Here is a 12957-nt window from a genome sequence, read left to right on the forward strand (position 1 = left end):
AGAAGGGAAACTAAAAATTGCGATCACTTTGTTTTGTGAAAGGAGAAATAGGAAAGTTAGTGCCCCTGCTTCAGTAGTTTACCTATCACTTTCATTTGAGGAAGTTTTGTGTGGTTCATTTAAGGTTGTAATTGAAACAAGGAGGCCATTGTTTGTGAATAGTGTGATTTATACAATGTTTAGTGATATGGTTGGTGTATAAAGCCTCCTCATCCACCTAGATTTGTTTTAAGAAGGTTATGTTTGTTGTTTCACAAGTCCAATGCAATTTCAAAGAATTATTATTTCTAATCTATTACACGCTAAATTATTATTGAATTTCTATTTTGAAGAATATTTTATCTGTTTCCCATAAGTTTTATTTTGAACTCCTTTATTACTAATACTTTTTAAATTCAAAAAATAAAATAATCGCATACCACTTTTATTATTTCCACCATCACCTATAAACCAGCTTTCATTAACAATGACTCCAACATGACCAACCCTGTTAGAAACTAAATCACCTTGAGTTTGTGGTTGGGACCGGTCCATCTGAATCAAGGCATAAACCCTTCTGGAGTTGTGTATATATACATAGTTATCCCTGTAAAAAGGAAAGCCAATAAGTGATAGCATCATTTCAAAAACTCTCCTTCTCATACCTTCACAAAAATCGTTCAAGCAAAATGTTTTTCCCATACATAGTTTCTTGCGTCATGTTATGGAGTTCTTCATCTTCTCATCACTGTTTCCACTATTTTTCTTTCCTCTGTTTTTGCACTGCTATGGTATTTCATTTATTGATCCTGCATTAAGTTTTCACAAGCGCAAACATACTTCCAGAATAAAATAGTTTTCAGTATATATCGTAATTTAATTACGAGTTTTTTTTATATATTTATATGTTGAATCAATATCCATTGTATTTCAAAGATATAATAGAGAAATAATAAAAAAATTCAATAAAAAATCTAAATTCATTTGATTATCAAACCCTTCTATACTACTAGATGAGTTATGATAAACCATCCATAATCTGGATTCATAAATAATATGAGATTAGTAATTCTCGTTTATCTTGATTCTTAAATGATGTTAGAGTAATGAAAGAGATGTTGGAATCACCTTGAGTTTCTTCTACAACATTCAAAACGAATCAAGCAGGGCTATCCCAAGAGACATTGATGGAGAGAAATGCTTCAATGTAACGAGCATAAGTCCTTGGGAGAACCACACCCCAAAAGCTAGCTATTGGAGTGGGAGAGCCCAAGTTCTTATAAGGCCTCCCCTTTGAGGTGACCTCCCCGATGTGGGACTCGTTACATTACCACCCCCTTCGAAAGCCGATGTCCCGACGGCTCTCACCACCACGACGGTCCTCACCACCACTCCTCGGTGGGTCTAGCCCCGGTGGGTCTACAACCACCGGTTGGCCGACTCTCAATGAAAGCACCATTTATAACGAGCATAAGTCTTTGGGAGAACCACACCCCAAAAGCTAGGTATTGGAGTGGGAGAGCCTAAGTCCTTATAAGGCCTCCCCTTTGAGGTGACCTCCCCGATGTGGGACTCGTTACATTCAACAATTGAAGAGTTATATTTCAATTAACTAATGGAAATAGCTCCTCTGTTGAGTCCTTAAGCACAAGTTATAGTTTCTCCATTTTCAGCTTGTGCTTTGGTATTTAGGCCATAAACTATTGAATGTGATGACAAGGCAGAAATGAAGATGGTAGATGAAGCAACTATGTCATCAAGGTCATTTTCTGGAAGAGTTCGTGATGACAAGGCTAACAGAAGTGGAAGGAGTATGGTTCTTCCTTTTCAACCTTTATCCTTCACTTTTGATGAGATCAAATATTCTATAGATATTCCACATGTATTTTATTTTAGTTCCTGTACTATGTTACTATTTTAGTTTGAGCTTGATTCTTTCAGTTTAATGTTTGGATTAGTTCTGGTATATGTTTTGCTCCTTCCATCAATTTATCTCACCAACAATAATATTTTTAGCTAACTTGACAAACAATTTCAATGATGTTTCTAAGTTAATATTTCATATCTAAATTCTCCTGTGTTATGATAAAGTACAATGTAGTGTAGGATTTACGTGAATCCATATTAGAAATAAATGTATCTTCTCCAACTTTTCCTTTCCACCGAGCGGATTCTCCATAAATTTCTCCATATATTTCCAGCCCAAGAAAGTCCCATGATCTGGTAGTGTGCAATTTATACTCTTTGCTCAAGAATACAGAAATTACACTTGGGTGTTTTACATTTAGTAACAGTTTTTAATTGTTATAAATAAGAGAATCAGTAACATTTACTTAAATGTTAGAAAATATACAGGTAACATTTTTTTAAAATGTTAGAAAATGTACAGGTAACATTTTTAAAGTGTTAATAAAGATACTAATTCACAACATTTTTCTAATGTTAGTAAAGATACTATTTGGTAACATTTTTAAAAATGATACTAATAATATACAAAAATGTTACTAAAACCTTTTGGTAACTTATACTATACACAATATGTGTATAAATGTTACTTTTGCAAATGGTAATATTTTTTTATATTTTAGCAACATTTTTCAAACGTTATTGAAACTAATATATCTAGTAGTGACTTTCGGTAAGTCTTCTTTTTTCTTTGTTTTTATTTTTGTTGAGTGTTGATTTTCTGCTTGATTGGTGACCAAAATGCATTTCTCACGTCCCTTTTGAGGGAAACCAGTGGATTCAATCATTATTTTTTTACTGTTTTAGGGACGGAGGAGCTCAAACAAATACAATTAAAGTGCAGTGGGACCAAGAATTAAAGAGACCCGATAATGAGACCCGATAATGATGTAAAGACTTTTAAAACTAGTTGCTTAATATGATCTAAAGTATTTGGTTTATTGTAGGTTGTAGCAATTTTTAGGTTTAAAACTGTAGAAATTTATGGGAAGTTGGAGAGATTTTAGTCTTCTGTGATTATCATTTTGAATGATTACATTGGCTGTGCTCAGAAATTGTTCCTCCCACATTGGTTTCGTAGGCACTATTTTCACTAATGGTTTTCTTTTCGGTTAATATTGATCATGCATGTGTTCATACATTTTGCTTATGTTGCTTATGCATGGCTAATTTCTACCACAACTTAACTAATCTTTCCCTCACAACTAATATCATTTGGACTATGTTTAAACTACAAACAATATTTGAGATACTTAATAGAAACCATTGAGAACTATTTGCTCGAGTTTTAGGAGGAAAATGTTGCTAAAAAGATTCTCCAGAGCTAGTTAGTGATGACATTCAATTCACGTCCGTGGATAACAAAATGAAATGCAAGCATGACAAATATTATGGGGAAGTTTAGTGAAGATATTTTTTATTTAGGGAAGAGTAAGTATACTGGCAGGAGAGTAAAACTGATTCCTTGAAGCTTAGGATGGCACAGACTGTGCTGCAGCTAAATGAGGCATTATGAACATGATAGTTCAACAGCACTGGAGCTTGATTGGATGACATTCTAGAAAGTGGTGGTGGCCTTGATATATGATGATAAACATTATTCATTGGTTTCTTCAGAAAAGGAAGTGTAGGTGAAGTTGGCAATTCATGTAATGGGCGAAACAATTCTATTAGACTTCTTACCTGCAACATAGCAATATATTCCACATAAGAAACGTAGTTTTCATTTCTTTCACACAAAAAGATGCAGAGAAGAAAAGAAAAGTAGAATGAAATAATTGCACTTAAAATCAATTTGCGGGAGATCAAAATGAAACATACTTGTCTAATATTAAGTTCGGGATTAAATTTGTTGGAGCCTTTCTGGTAATTATCTTGAATGACAAGTTTAAAGCTACTCTTTGGCAAGGGTAAACAGTGTTTTTAAATTTTGAATTTCACCTGGATAAAATAAAAGTATGAAAGCAGGATAACGGGAAATGAAAAATAAAGCGATAAATATAGTGCATTTGACATCACAAAGTTTCGAGTATAGTAAGCAATCAGAAGAACTTACTGGTCTCATACCAAAAACTTAAAGCCTGAACTAGCTTATTAATATATTTATATAAATTCAATGCCTTAATCTATTATTTAGTGTTGTTATAAATATTACACACACTACAAAAAATATTAATTTTAATGGAGCTTTATTAAAGGAGGTTATAAAACCTCAGGTAATTTATACACATAGAGGAGGTTTTCTAAACCTCTGATAAGTACCAGGGGTTTTATAAACTCCAGAAAAATTTTATTCCCCTCTTCAGACCCCTTATTTATATATATATATATATATATATATATATATATATATATATATATATATATATATATATATATATATATATATTTAATATTTTTGTTATTTTGTTCTGTTCGTATGTTCGAAAAAACAGACAGTACCAACGTTCACCTAAGACATAATATCCTCAAACTTTACCTTCTTCAAAGTTCACCTTTCTTTCGTCAAACTTCACCTAAGACATAACTACGTTTTTGTTAATAAAAGTTAACAAAATGTTTCACTAGTATAACAATTGCCTGCAAGGGAAAATCATGAACGAATAGAGGAGGGGTGAAGCAAAGTGTGTGAATAGAATAGGATATATGTGTTACCTTGAGTTGATAGCTTAATTAATTGTATCAACAGCGTAGATTTTCCTTTATTACTTTATTGCTGATAATCTGAAACTAGAGTTTGTGTTATCACCTTGTGTGATATAAGAATAATAGTTTAATGTGTCCGCATTAACATGCATGACAGAAAAGAAAATTGTGTGTATGTTATTGTTGTCTTGAAATGACGTATCAATTTCTTGACTTGAACAGACCCTATTCTAAATGGACAAATCTTGGATAGAGATGCCTAGAAATACACCTCAATATATGGAAGGATTAAACACATTTTTGGACTTTTCATTTGCTAATAGCAGTGTGAGGGGGGAAATAGTATGTCCATGTCCGAAATGTAACTTTAACAAGTTGCAGTGTCGTCAAATAGTGTATGAACACTTGATTATCAAACCTTTTCCAAAAGGATACACAGTGTGGCTTCTACATGGGGAGAGAAGAGGAGCAAATGTGCCCGATGAAATACATATAATGGCACAAGAAAATGATGAAGTAATTCCCGCTAATAATCCAATGTGTGACATGATTAATGATGCATTTGGGTATCATCAATACAATGATGGCATGGTGGATGATAAGGAAACAGGTGCAGAGTCAAGCCATAATATGAATGATCTTGGAGACTTTTTTCAGTTGATGCAAGAAGGTCAAGAGAGTTTATATGAAGGGTGTGATAAATATTCTAAACTTTCTTTCTTGATCAAGTTGTATCACATCAAATGTATGTGCAAAATAACTAACAAGGGAATGTCCATGATACTAGAGTTGTTAGCCGATGCTTTTGGACATGCTTGGTCTTCATTACACAAAAATTGATGCTTGTCCAAATGATTGCATGTTGTACTTTGGAGAAGACGCAAATAGGGACTTTTGTAAGAAATGTAAAACATCTAGATGGAAGGCAAAAAAGAAAGGTGCAAGTGACAGTGGTACAAGTAATAAGAGAAAAAAGATTCCTGCAAAGGTTTTAAGGTATTTTCCTCTGAAGCCACGCTTACAAAGGATGTTTATGTCTTCTAAAATAGCTTAGCATATGCGATGACATGCATTAAAAAGTACAAATGAAGACATCTTAAGGCATCCAAGAGATTCTAAGGCTTGGAAGACATTTGACCTTAAACATCCTCAATTTGCCTCAGACCCTCGAAATGTGAGACTTGGTTTGGCTACTGATGGGTTTAATCCATATGGCAATCTAAGCACCAGTTATAGTATTTGGCCAGTTGTACTCATACCGTACAACCTTCCTCCTTGGATGTGTATGAAACAAAGTTCCTTTATTCTCTCTATGATTATTCCAGGAAAGCGAGCTCCAGGAAATGATATTGATGTATATTTACAACCACTAATAGAAGAGTTGAAAGAGTTATGGAGCACGGGCATCAAAAATTTTGACTCATATGGTAATGAAGTGTTTGATATGCATGCAGCCGTATTGTGGACTATTAGTGATTTTCCAGGTCTTGGAACTCTATCTGGATGGAACACGCATACTGGGTTGGCATGTCCTAGATGTAATTTTGACACAACTCCCAAGAAGCTTCTTAAAGCTGGTAAATTTTGTGTCAGGAGTCATCGTCGTTGGTTAGATGGAAGGCATAGATTTAGACTGGCTCGCATGAGATTTGATGGAACTATAGAAAATAGAAATCCACCTATGGTAGTGTTAGGATATGATGTCTTACAACAAGTTGAAAATGTCAATGTTGAATTTGGGAAAGAACCAGTACTTGAAGAACGAGCCAAAAGACAACGGGGAGTTAATCATGCCAAGTTAGACACTCAACAATGGCAAAAAAAGAGTATATGTTTTGAACTTCCTTATTAGGTAGACAACTTATTACATTACAATTTGGATGCTATGCATATTGAGAAAAATGTATGTGATAATGTGGTGTTTACCTTGTTGAATGATAGTTCAAACAAATGTAAAGACAATCTAAAAACACGAAAGGATTTACAACTTTGGGGTATTAGACCTGATCTTTGGCCTGATGAGAATGGTAGATATCACCCTGCTATATATACATTGATAAATGCAAATAAAGATATCTTTCTCAAAACTTTGAAGAACATGACTGTTCCAGATGGTTACTCTTGTAACATTAGTAGATGCATTGATGTCAAACAACATAAGCTTGGTGGATTAAAAAGTCATGACTCACATGTTTTGATGGAGCAACTTTTACCTTTGGCAATGAGAAATACACTTCCTAAAGAAGTATGCTCTATCTTGATTGATATGTGTATGTTTTTTAGACAATTGTGCAATAAAGTTTTAAGAATGGATGAACTTGACCAACTACAAAGTAGAGTTGTCCTCACATTGTGCCACATGGAGATGTTATTTCCTCTTTCTTTCTTTACAGTCATGATTCATTTAATTGTGCATTTGGTAGAAGATGCCAAGCTTGGAGGACCCGTCCAATATCGGTGGATGTATCCCATTGAGAGGTATCTAGGAAAGTTAAAGTCCTATGTTCGTAATAAGGCACAAGCAGAAGGGTCAATAGTTGAAGGATACATGGCTGAAGAGGCTTTAACTTTTTGTTCTAGACATGTAGATGGAATTGAGACTGTATTTAATTGACTGCGTCGTGTTAATGATGAACCTCATATTGTTCCATCTAATGTAAGTACATTATTCCCACAAGTTGGAAAACCAGCCAGTTCTTTTGCTTATTTCACTCTATCAGCAAAGGAAAAGTTGCAAGCACATCGTCATGTGCTAACTAACTGCACCATAGTTGACCCGTTTCTACAGTAAGTATTTATGCATTTTTGTATAATTAGTTTTTCCTTCAACATTACATTATATATTTTATATCTTTGACATCGGGAATTTAGAGACACTTTACGAAGACAACTAAGAAGCCGCACACGATCATCCTCTATGATAGACAAAAGGGTTCATAGGGAATTTGTAGAATGGTTTTCACGTCGTGTATGTATATTTTCTCCAATAATCTTTAACTTATATATTTTATTAAAATATTAAGCATGTTTCTGAATATTAAGTATTTTGTTTTATTTTGTTTTAGATAAGGAATGAATCAATTGGTATCCATTCAATTTATTTAAAATTCTTAGCTCTGGGTCTGATTGATTGTGCAAAGCGATACAGTGCCTACAATGTGAATGGGTTCAAATTTCGTATATTGGAGCATAACCATTGGGTTAAAACACAAAATAGTGGAGTGTTTTGTACATTTGGGACAAGGAGTTATGCAAGTAGCATTGATAATCAAATGCGGTTTGGAACTGTGCCATATTACGGTCGATTGGTAGACATAATTGAGATAAATTACCATGGACATTTCTCAATTGTTTTATTCAAATGTATGTGGGCTAATACAACTTCTTCTAGAGGGATTATGACTGATGACTTTAGATTTACATTAGTAAGTTTTTCACGTTTGATCGACACTGGTGATAATGATGATGATGAGCCATACATTCACGCATCAGAAGCTTAAATGGTGTATTATGTAGAAGATGAGTTGGATAAAAATTTGTGCATACCTGTACATTTAAAGCCTAGAGACTTGTACAACATGGGTGAAGAAGATGTTGACAATTTTCATGAATCTAAACCATTTAAGCAACAAAACTTAGAATTACTATATCCAGATGAGGATGGAAATATACAACTAGCAAGGTAATTGTCACATAACACTCTTTGAATTTCAGTTTTTGTGTAATTGAATTTCAGTTTCTGTCTAACAACAATCTAGTAAGGTAATTGTCACATATACTACTAGCAACTAGCAAGGATGTTTTGGTTTGTGTAATTGAATTTCAGTTTTTGCATTCCAAAATCAATTCTAATTCTAATTTCGTGTTTTGGATTAGGTAGCTTTAGGATTCATGTTTTAGAAGTTGGGTTTTAGAGTGAGGTAGCTTTTCTGATTTTAGAATTCTTATTTCTGCACTTGTTTTGATTCAATTCTCTATTCCATAATCCAATGCTATTTTTTTGCATATTTTATGTTTCTATGGATTCAGTACAATTTTGCATCATGACTTTGTACTCAGCTTGAAGATTATCAAGCTTGGCTTGATGCAGCCTTAGTTTCTCATGTTCTTGTTGAAGAGCAGCTTCAATCATAGCTTTATCAGCACATATTTTGCCTGTATATTTCCCAATTCCTGACAAGAAATGCATAATATATTTTCCTTTACACTGCAATCTCTAAATTCATTCTGATATACATTATCATCTCTGATTAAATTGAGTTATGAGCTTCAATCAATGTGTTATGAGCTTTGACTTTACATATTACCTGATACTAACATATGTGTTTGTCTTATTTTTAAAGACCACCTGGAGATGAAGAAAACATCAACCAAGAGTAATAGTTCGGATGTACACACCACTCATAAGTCCTCTTCTACATGGGGACAAGTAGTTGATCACAAGTCTTCTTTATGTCATCATCCATCTAATCCAGGTAGTATGTTGAATTTAAAATTGAGCTTTACTAAATCTTCAAGAGTTTTATTGGTTGTCAGGAGTCTTCAAGAATAAATTTGCAACCTCAAATAAGTCTAAGTCAGATACACAAGTGCATATATCATTTCCTGCACCTAAGTTTACTAATTCTAGACATCTTCAACGTCCATCTACACCAAGTTAGATATCTCAACTCTCTTACTAATTTGTTTTCCATATATATTCAACAAATTGATTCATTTTCCAAAACTAAACAGGTTCTTCATTTCCATTTCCCCATCCACCTCCAACTGCACCTCAAAGAAGTAGTGAACATGCTCACCCTTCACCTCCACCTGCACCCCAACCAAGTACTGAACAAGATCCCCCTCCATCTGCACCTACACCTCAACCAAGTAATGAAAAGGATCCCCCTCCACATGCACCTGCACCTCAACCAATTAATGAACATGATCCCCTTCTATCTGCACCTGCACCTCAACCAAGTAATTTACGTTTCACATATTTATGCACACTTGTTTTTTTTTCATTTAACTAATTTACTTCTAGGAACCTTGAAAGTGAGGATATATTCAACTAGTACATCATATGTATATTTTGAAAGTGAAGAGGAAGAAAGTGAGGAGTCTGAGTTGCAACAAGATCAACAGAGGCTTGTAGCACGAAAAAGAGCATGGTTTGTTGATGTTATTGGTATGCAACTATTTAAATTATGTGCTGGAACACAGTTTTAATAACTCCATGTCAGATTGAAACTTTTGTATATATGTATTGTGACTTGGATTTTGATGTATCAAATACCAAAAACTTGTAATCAAATTCTGTCTACACTGAAATCTTATTTTTAATCATGCAGATTTTTAGTTAAATCTACACTATTTAATTTGTTTTTCAAACTTTATAGATGATTAAGGAAAGATAAATACAAAATAGCTACGAGCCAATGATGTATGGAATTTACCTACAAATGAAAGGATTGTTGTGCAATGGAATAATGAGGGTCAACCAATTGGAGATAGTGGAGCATTATTGAATAGGTTTTTAGGTAGTGTTTCAAGAAACTCCAATGCTTTTCCTATTAGCTATTCTAGTTGGAGGAAGATTCCTAAAGATTATAAAGAAGATATACTTAAAAACTCTATTCAGGTAAGGAATGTACACTAGTGCAGAATTCCCATTTTACCTCGCCTTATATGCCTCAGTTGGCCAGGAATCGAAGCATATAACGGTGCGATGACATTTTTGCAATTAGAGCCAAGTTTTAGGCTTCAGTTCTCCAAATACCCGAAGCCAAAGAGGGGTATAGGCCCCAGTTCGCTCAAAACCGATACCAAACAGTGGTATAGGCCTCGGTCCAGTAAGACCCGAAGCCAAAAAGTGGCTGGACATTAGTTGTTTGGCCTCGATCCAAGGAGACCCGGTGCCAAAAGAGGGTCTATGGCTTTGGTTCCCTTAATAACCAAAGCCATAGGGTTTATTTAGGGTTCGAATTTCGCGAACCCTTCTTCTTCCCCGCACTTGCGCCTCTGTAACTCCTTCCCCTTCTCTCTCTCTCCGCTGCACCCACTACCACCACACCCTCCGGCCACCTTCGACCACCTATGGCCATTGCAACCACCACGCGAACGAGCCCCTTGTACTACACCTTCATTTCGCGTCTCTCTCTTTCTCTCGCTCTCTCTCTCTCTCTCGCACGCGCTCTCTCTCTGCTGCACCCACTGCAATCACACCCTCCGGCCACTTTCGACCACCTCCGGCCATTGCAACCACCACGTGAACGAGCCCCCTGTGTTGCACCTCTATTTCGCGTCTCTCTCTCTCTCGTGCCTCTTTCATCTCTCCCTTCCTCAGCTTCCTCCTCCGGCCACCAGCTTCCGCCTTCGGCCACTATCCCGGCGTCACCTCCATTGGTGCACTTCCTTCTCGGTTTTTTCTGGCAATTGTAGTACCGCCATTCCTCCAAGGTAAGTTTCTAACTCATTTTTGTTTCATTTTCCATTTTATATATATTATTTTTGAATTTCGATTATTGCAGTATTGATTTTCATTGGAATTCAAATTGTTTGGATTGTTTCTATATCCTATAAGTTAGCCTTAGTTTCCCGTTTGAGATTCAATACGAAAATTATGTATTGTCCCCAAATTTTCATTTTGACGAAACTACTTATTTTTTAATTAGATAAAAGGGGATACAATACTAATAATTTAAATGTATTGAATCTTGAATTGTCTAATTGGATAGTTTAAGAAGATAAATCACTTTTTAGTAGTTTATTAGTGCATATATATTTTAAAATACATATCTTAAAATTCATGAATATTTGTCAATTGTGTTTTGTATTGATCTTCAGGTGCATATTTGATTGTGGTTTATAATCACTTTCATTTCGTGTATCCTGAAGGCCAATGCGAAATGCTGGCAAAATTTCATGAAATTTAATATATGTATTTTAAAAGTAATATGTACCAATAAAATAAAGAAAGTGAATCTTCTTAAATGGGATAGGGTCAAACCTCGATTACGACGTGAGCATTGATTCAAAGATTATTGAAATTGTTCACGCGATTTCAGTATGGATCGAGATTGGATTAATTTACCACCTATCAGCGCTGAGTATGAGAATGGAGTAAAAGAATTTATAAAATTTGCGCAACGTTATGAGGGGAGAAGTGATGATGAGGTGAAGTTCAAATGTCGTTGTGTCAACTGTTTGAATAGAAGAAAATTGAATGCAACTCAAGTTAGGGAACATCTTATTTGTGATGGTTTCCTTAAAAGTTATACAATATGGACATGGCACGGCGAATTAATACACATTCCAACTATTTCTTGAACTGAATATCTTGCCAATTCCTCCATAAAAGAGCGACAGGAAGAACGACGGGAAGAGGGATGTGAAGAGCGAGTAGAAGAAGACAATATGGAGGACATGATACGAGATGTTGGCGCAGAAGCTTTTGCACAAGCGCATGTGTATGAGACGATGTCTGCTGATGCGGAAACTCCGTTGTATGTTGGTTCAACTAAGTTCACGCGATTATCAGCAGTTTTAAGACTTATGAATTTGAAAGCGACCAATGGTTGGACAGATAAAAGCTTCACAGAATTGCTCGTGCTCTTGAATGAAATGCTTCCCGAAGGAAATACTCTATCCACTCGAAACTATGACGCCAAGAAAATTCTTTGTCCGATGGGTATGGAGTATAAAAGGATACACAAATGTCCTAATGATTGCATATTATACAAAAAAGAATTTGAAGATTTGAAAAAATGTCCAAAGTGTGGGTCATCACGGTACAAGCAGAAAAGAAACAGTGAAGATAATGGTCAAATAGAGAAGGAAGGATCTGCTTTGAAAGTAGTCTGGTACCTTCCAATCGTGCCCAGACTTAAGCGTTTGTTTCCAAATCCTAAAGACGCTAAAAACCTTAGATGCAATGCAACTGAGAGAAGATGTGACGAACTCCTTCGTCATCTAGCTGATTCAATGCAATGGAAAAATATTGATCAGGAATTTCCCAAGTTCGGTGAAGAATGTAGAAATATTCGTTTTGGCTTAGCTACTGATGGAATGAATCCATTTGGTAATTTAAGTACAAACCACAGTTGTTGGCCTATTATATTATTCATTTACAACTTATCTCCTGGACTCTACATGAAGAGAAAATACATGATGTTGTCTATGATGATATCTGCTCCAAAGCAGCTTGGAAATGACATAGATGTATATCTCAATCCTCTAGTTGAAGACTTGAAGTTGTTGTGGGTTGATGGTGTTGAAGTATTTGATGTTGTTGCTTCTAAAACTTTCATGATGCATGCAATGTTATTTTGCACCATTAATGACTTTCCAGCTTATGGTAATTTGTCAGGGTACAATGTCAAGGGT

The 12957-nt window shown here is 35.1% G+C and overlaps 1 pseudogene; it reads left to right on the forward strand.

Annotated features, from left to right (window-relative positions):
* The first annotated feature begins 5736 nt into the window (after nucleotides 1-5736).
* On the forward strand, nucleotides 5737-8090 carry LOC146880968 (uncharacterized; annotated as a pseudogene).
* Nucleotides 8091-12957: the final 4867 nt, after the last annotated feature.

The sequence above is a fragment of the Vigna unguiculata genome, chromosome 11 (genome assembly GCF_037176805.1).
Source record: "Vigna unguiculata cultivar grain cowpea cultivar isolate G323 ecotype 2 chromosome 11, ASM3717680v1, whole genome shotgun sequence".
Lineage (NCBI taxonomy): Eukaryota > Viridiplantae > Streptophyta > Magnoliopsida > Fabales > Fabaceae > Vigna > Vigna unguiculata.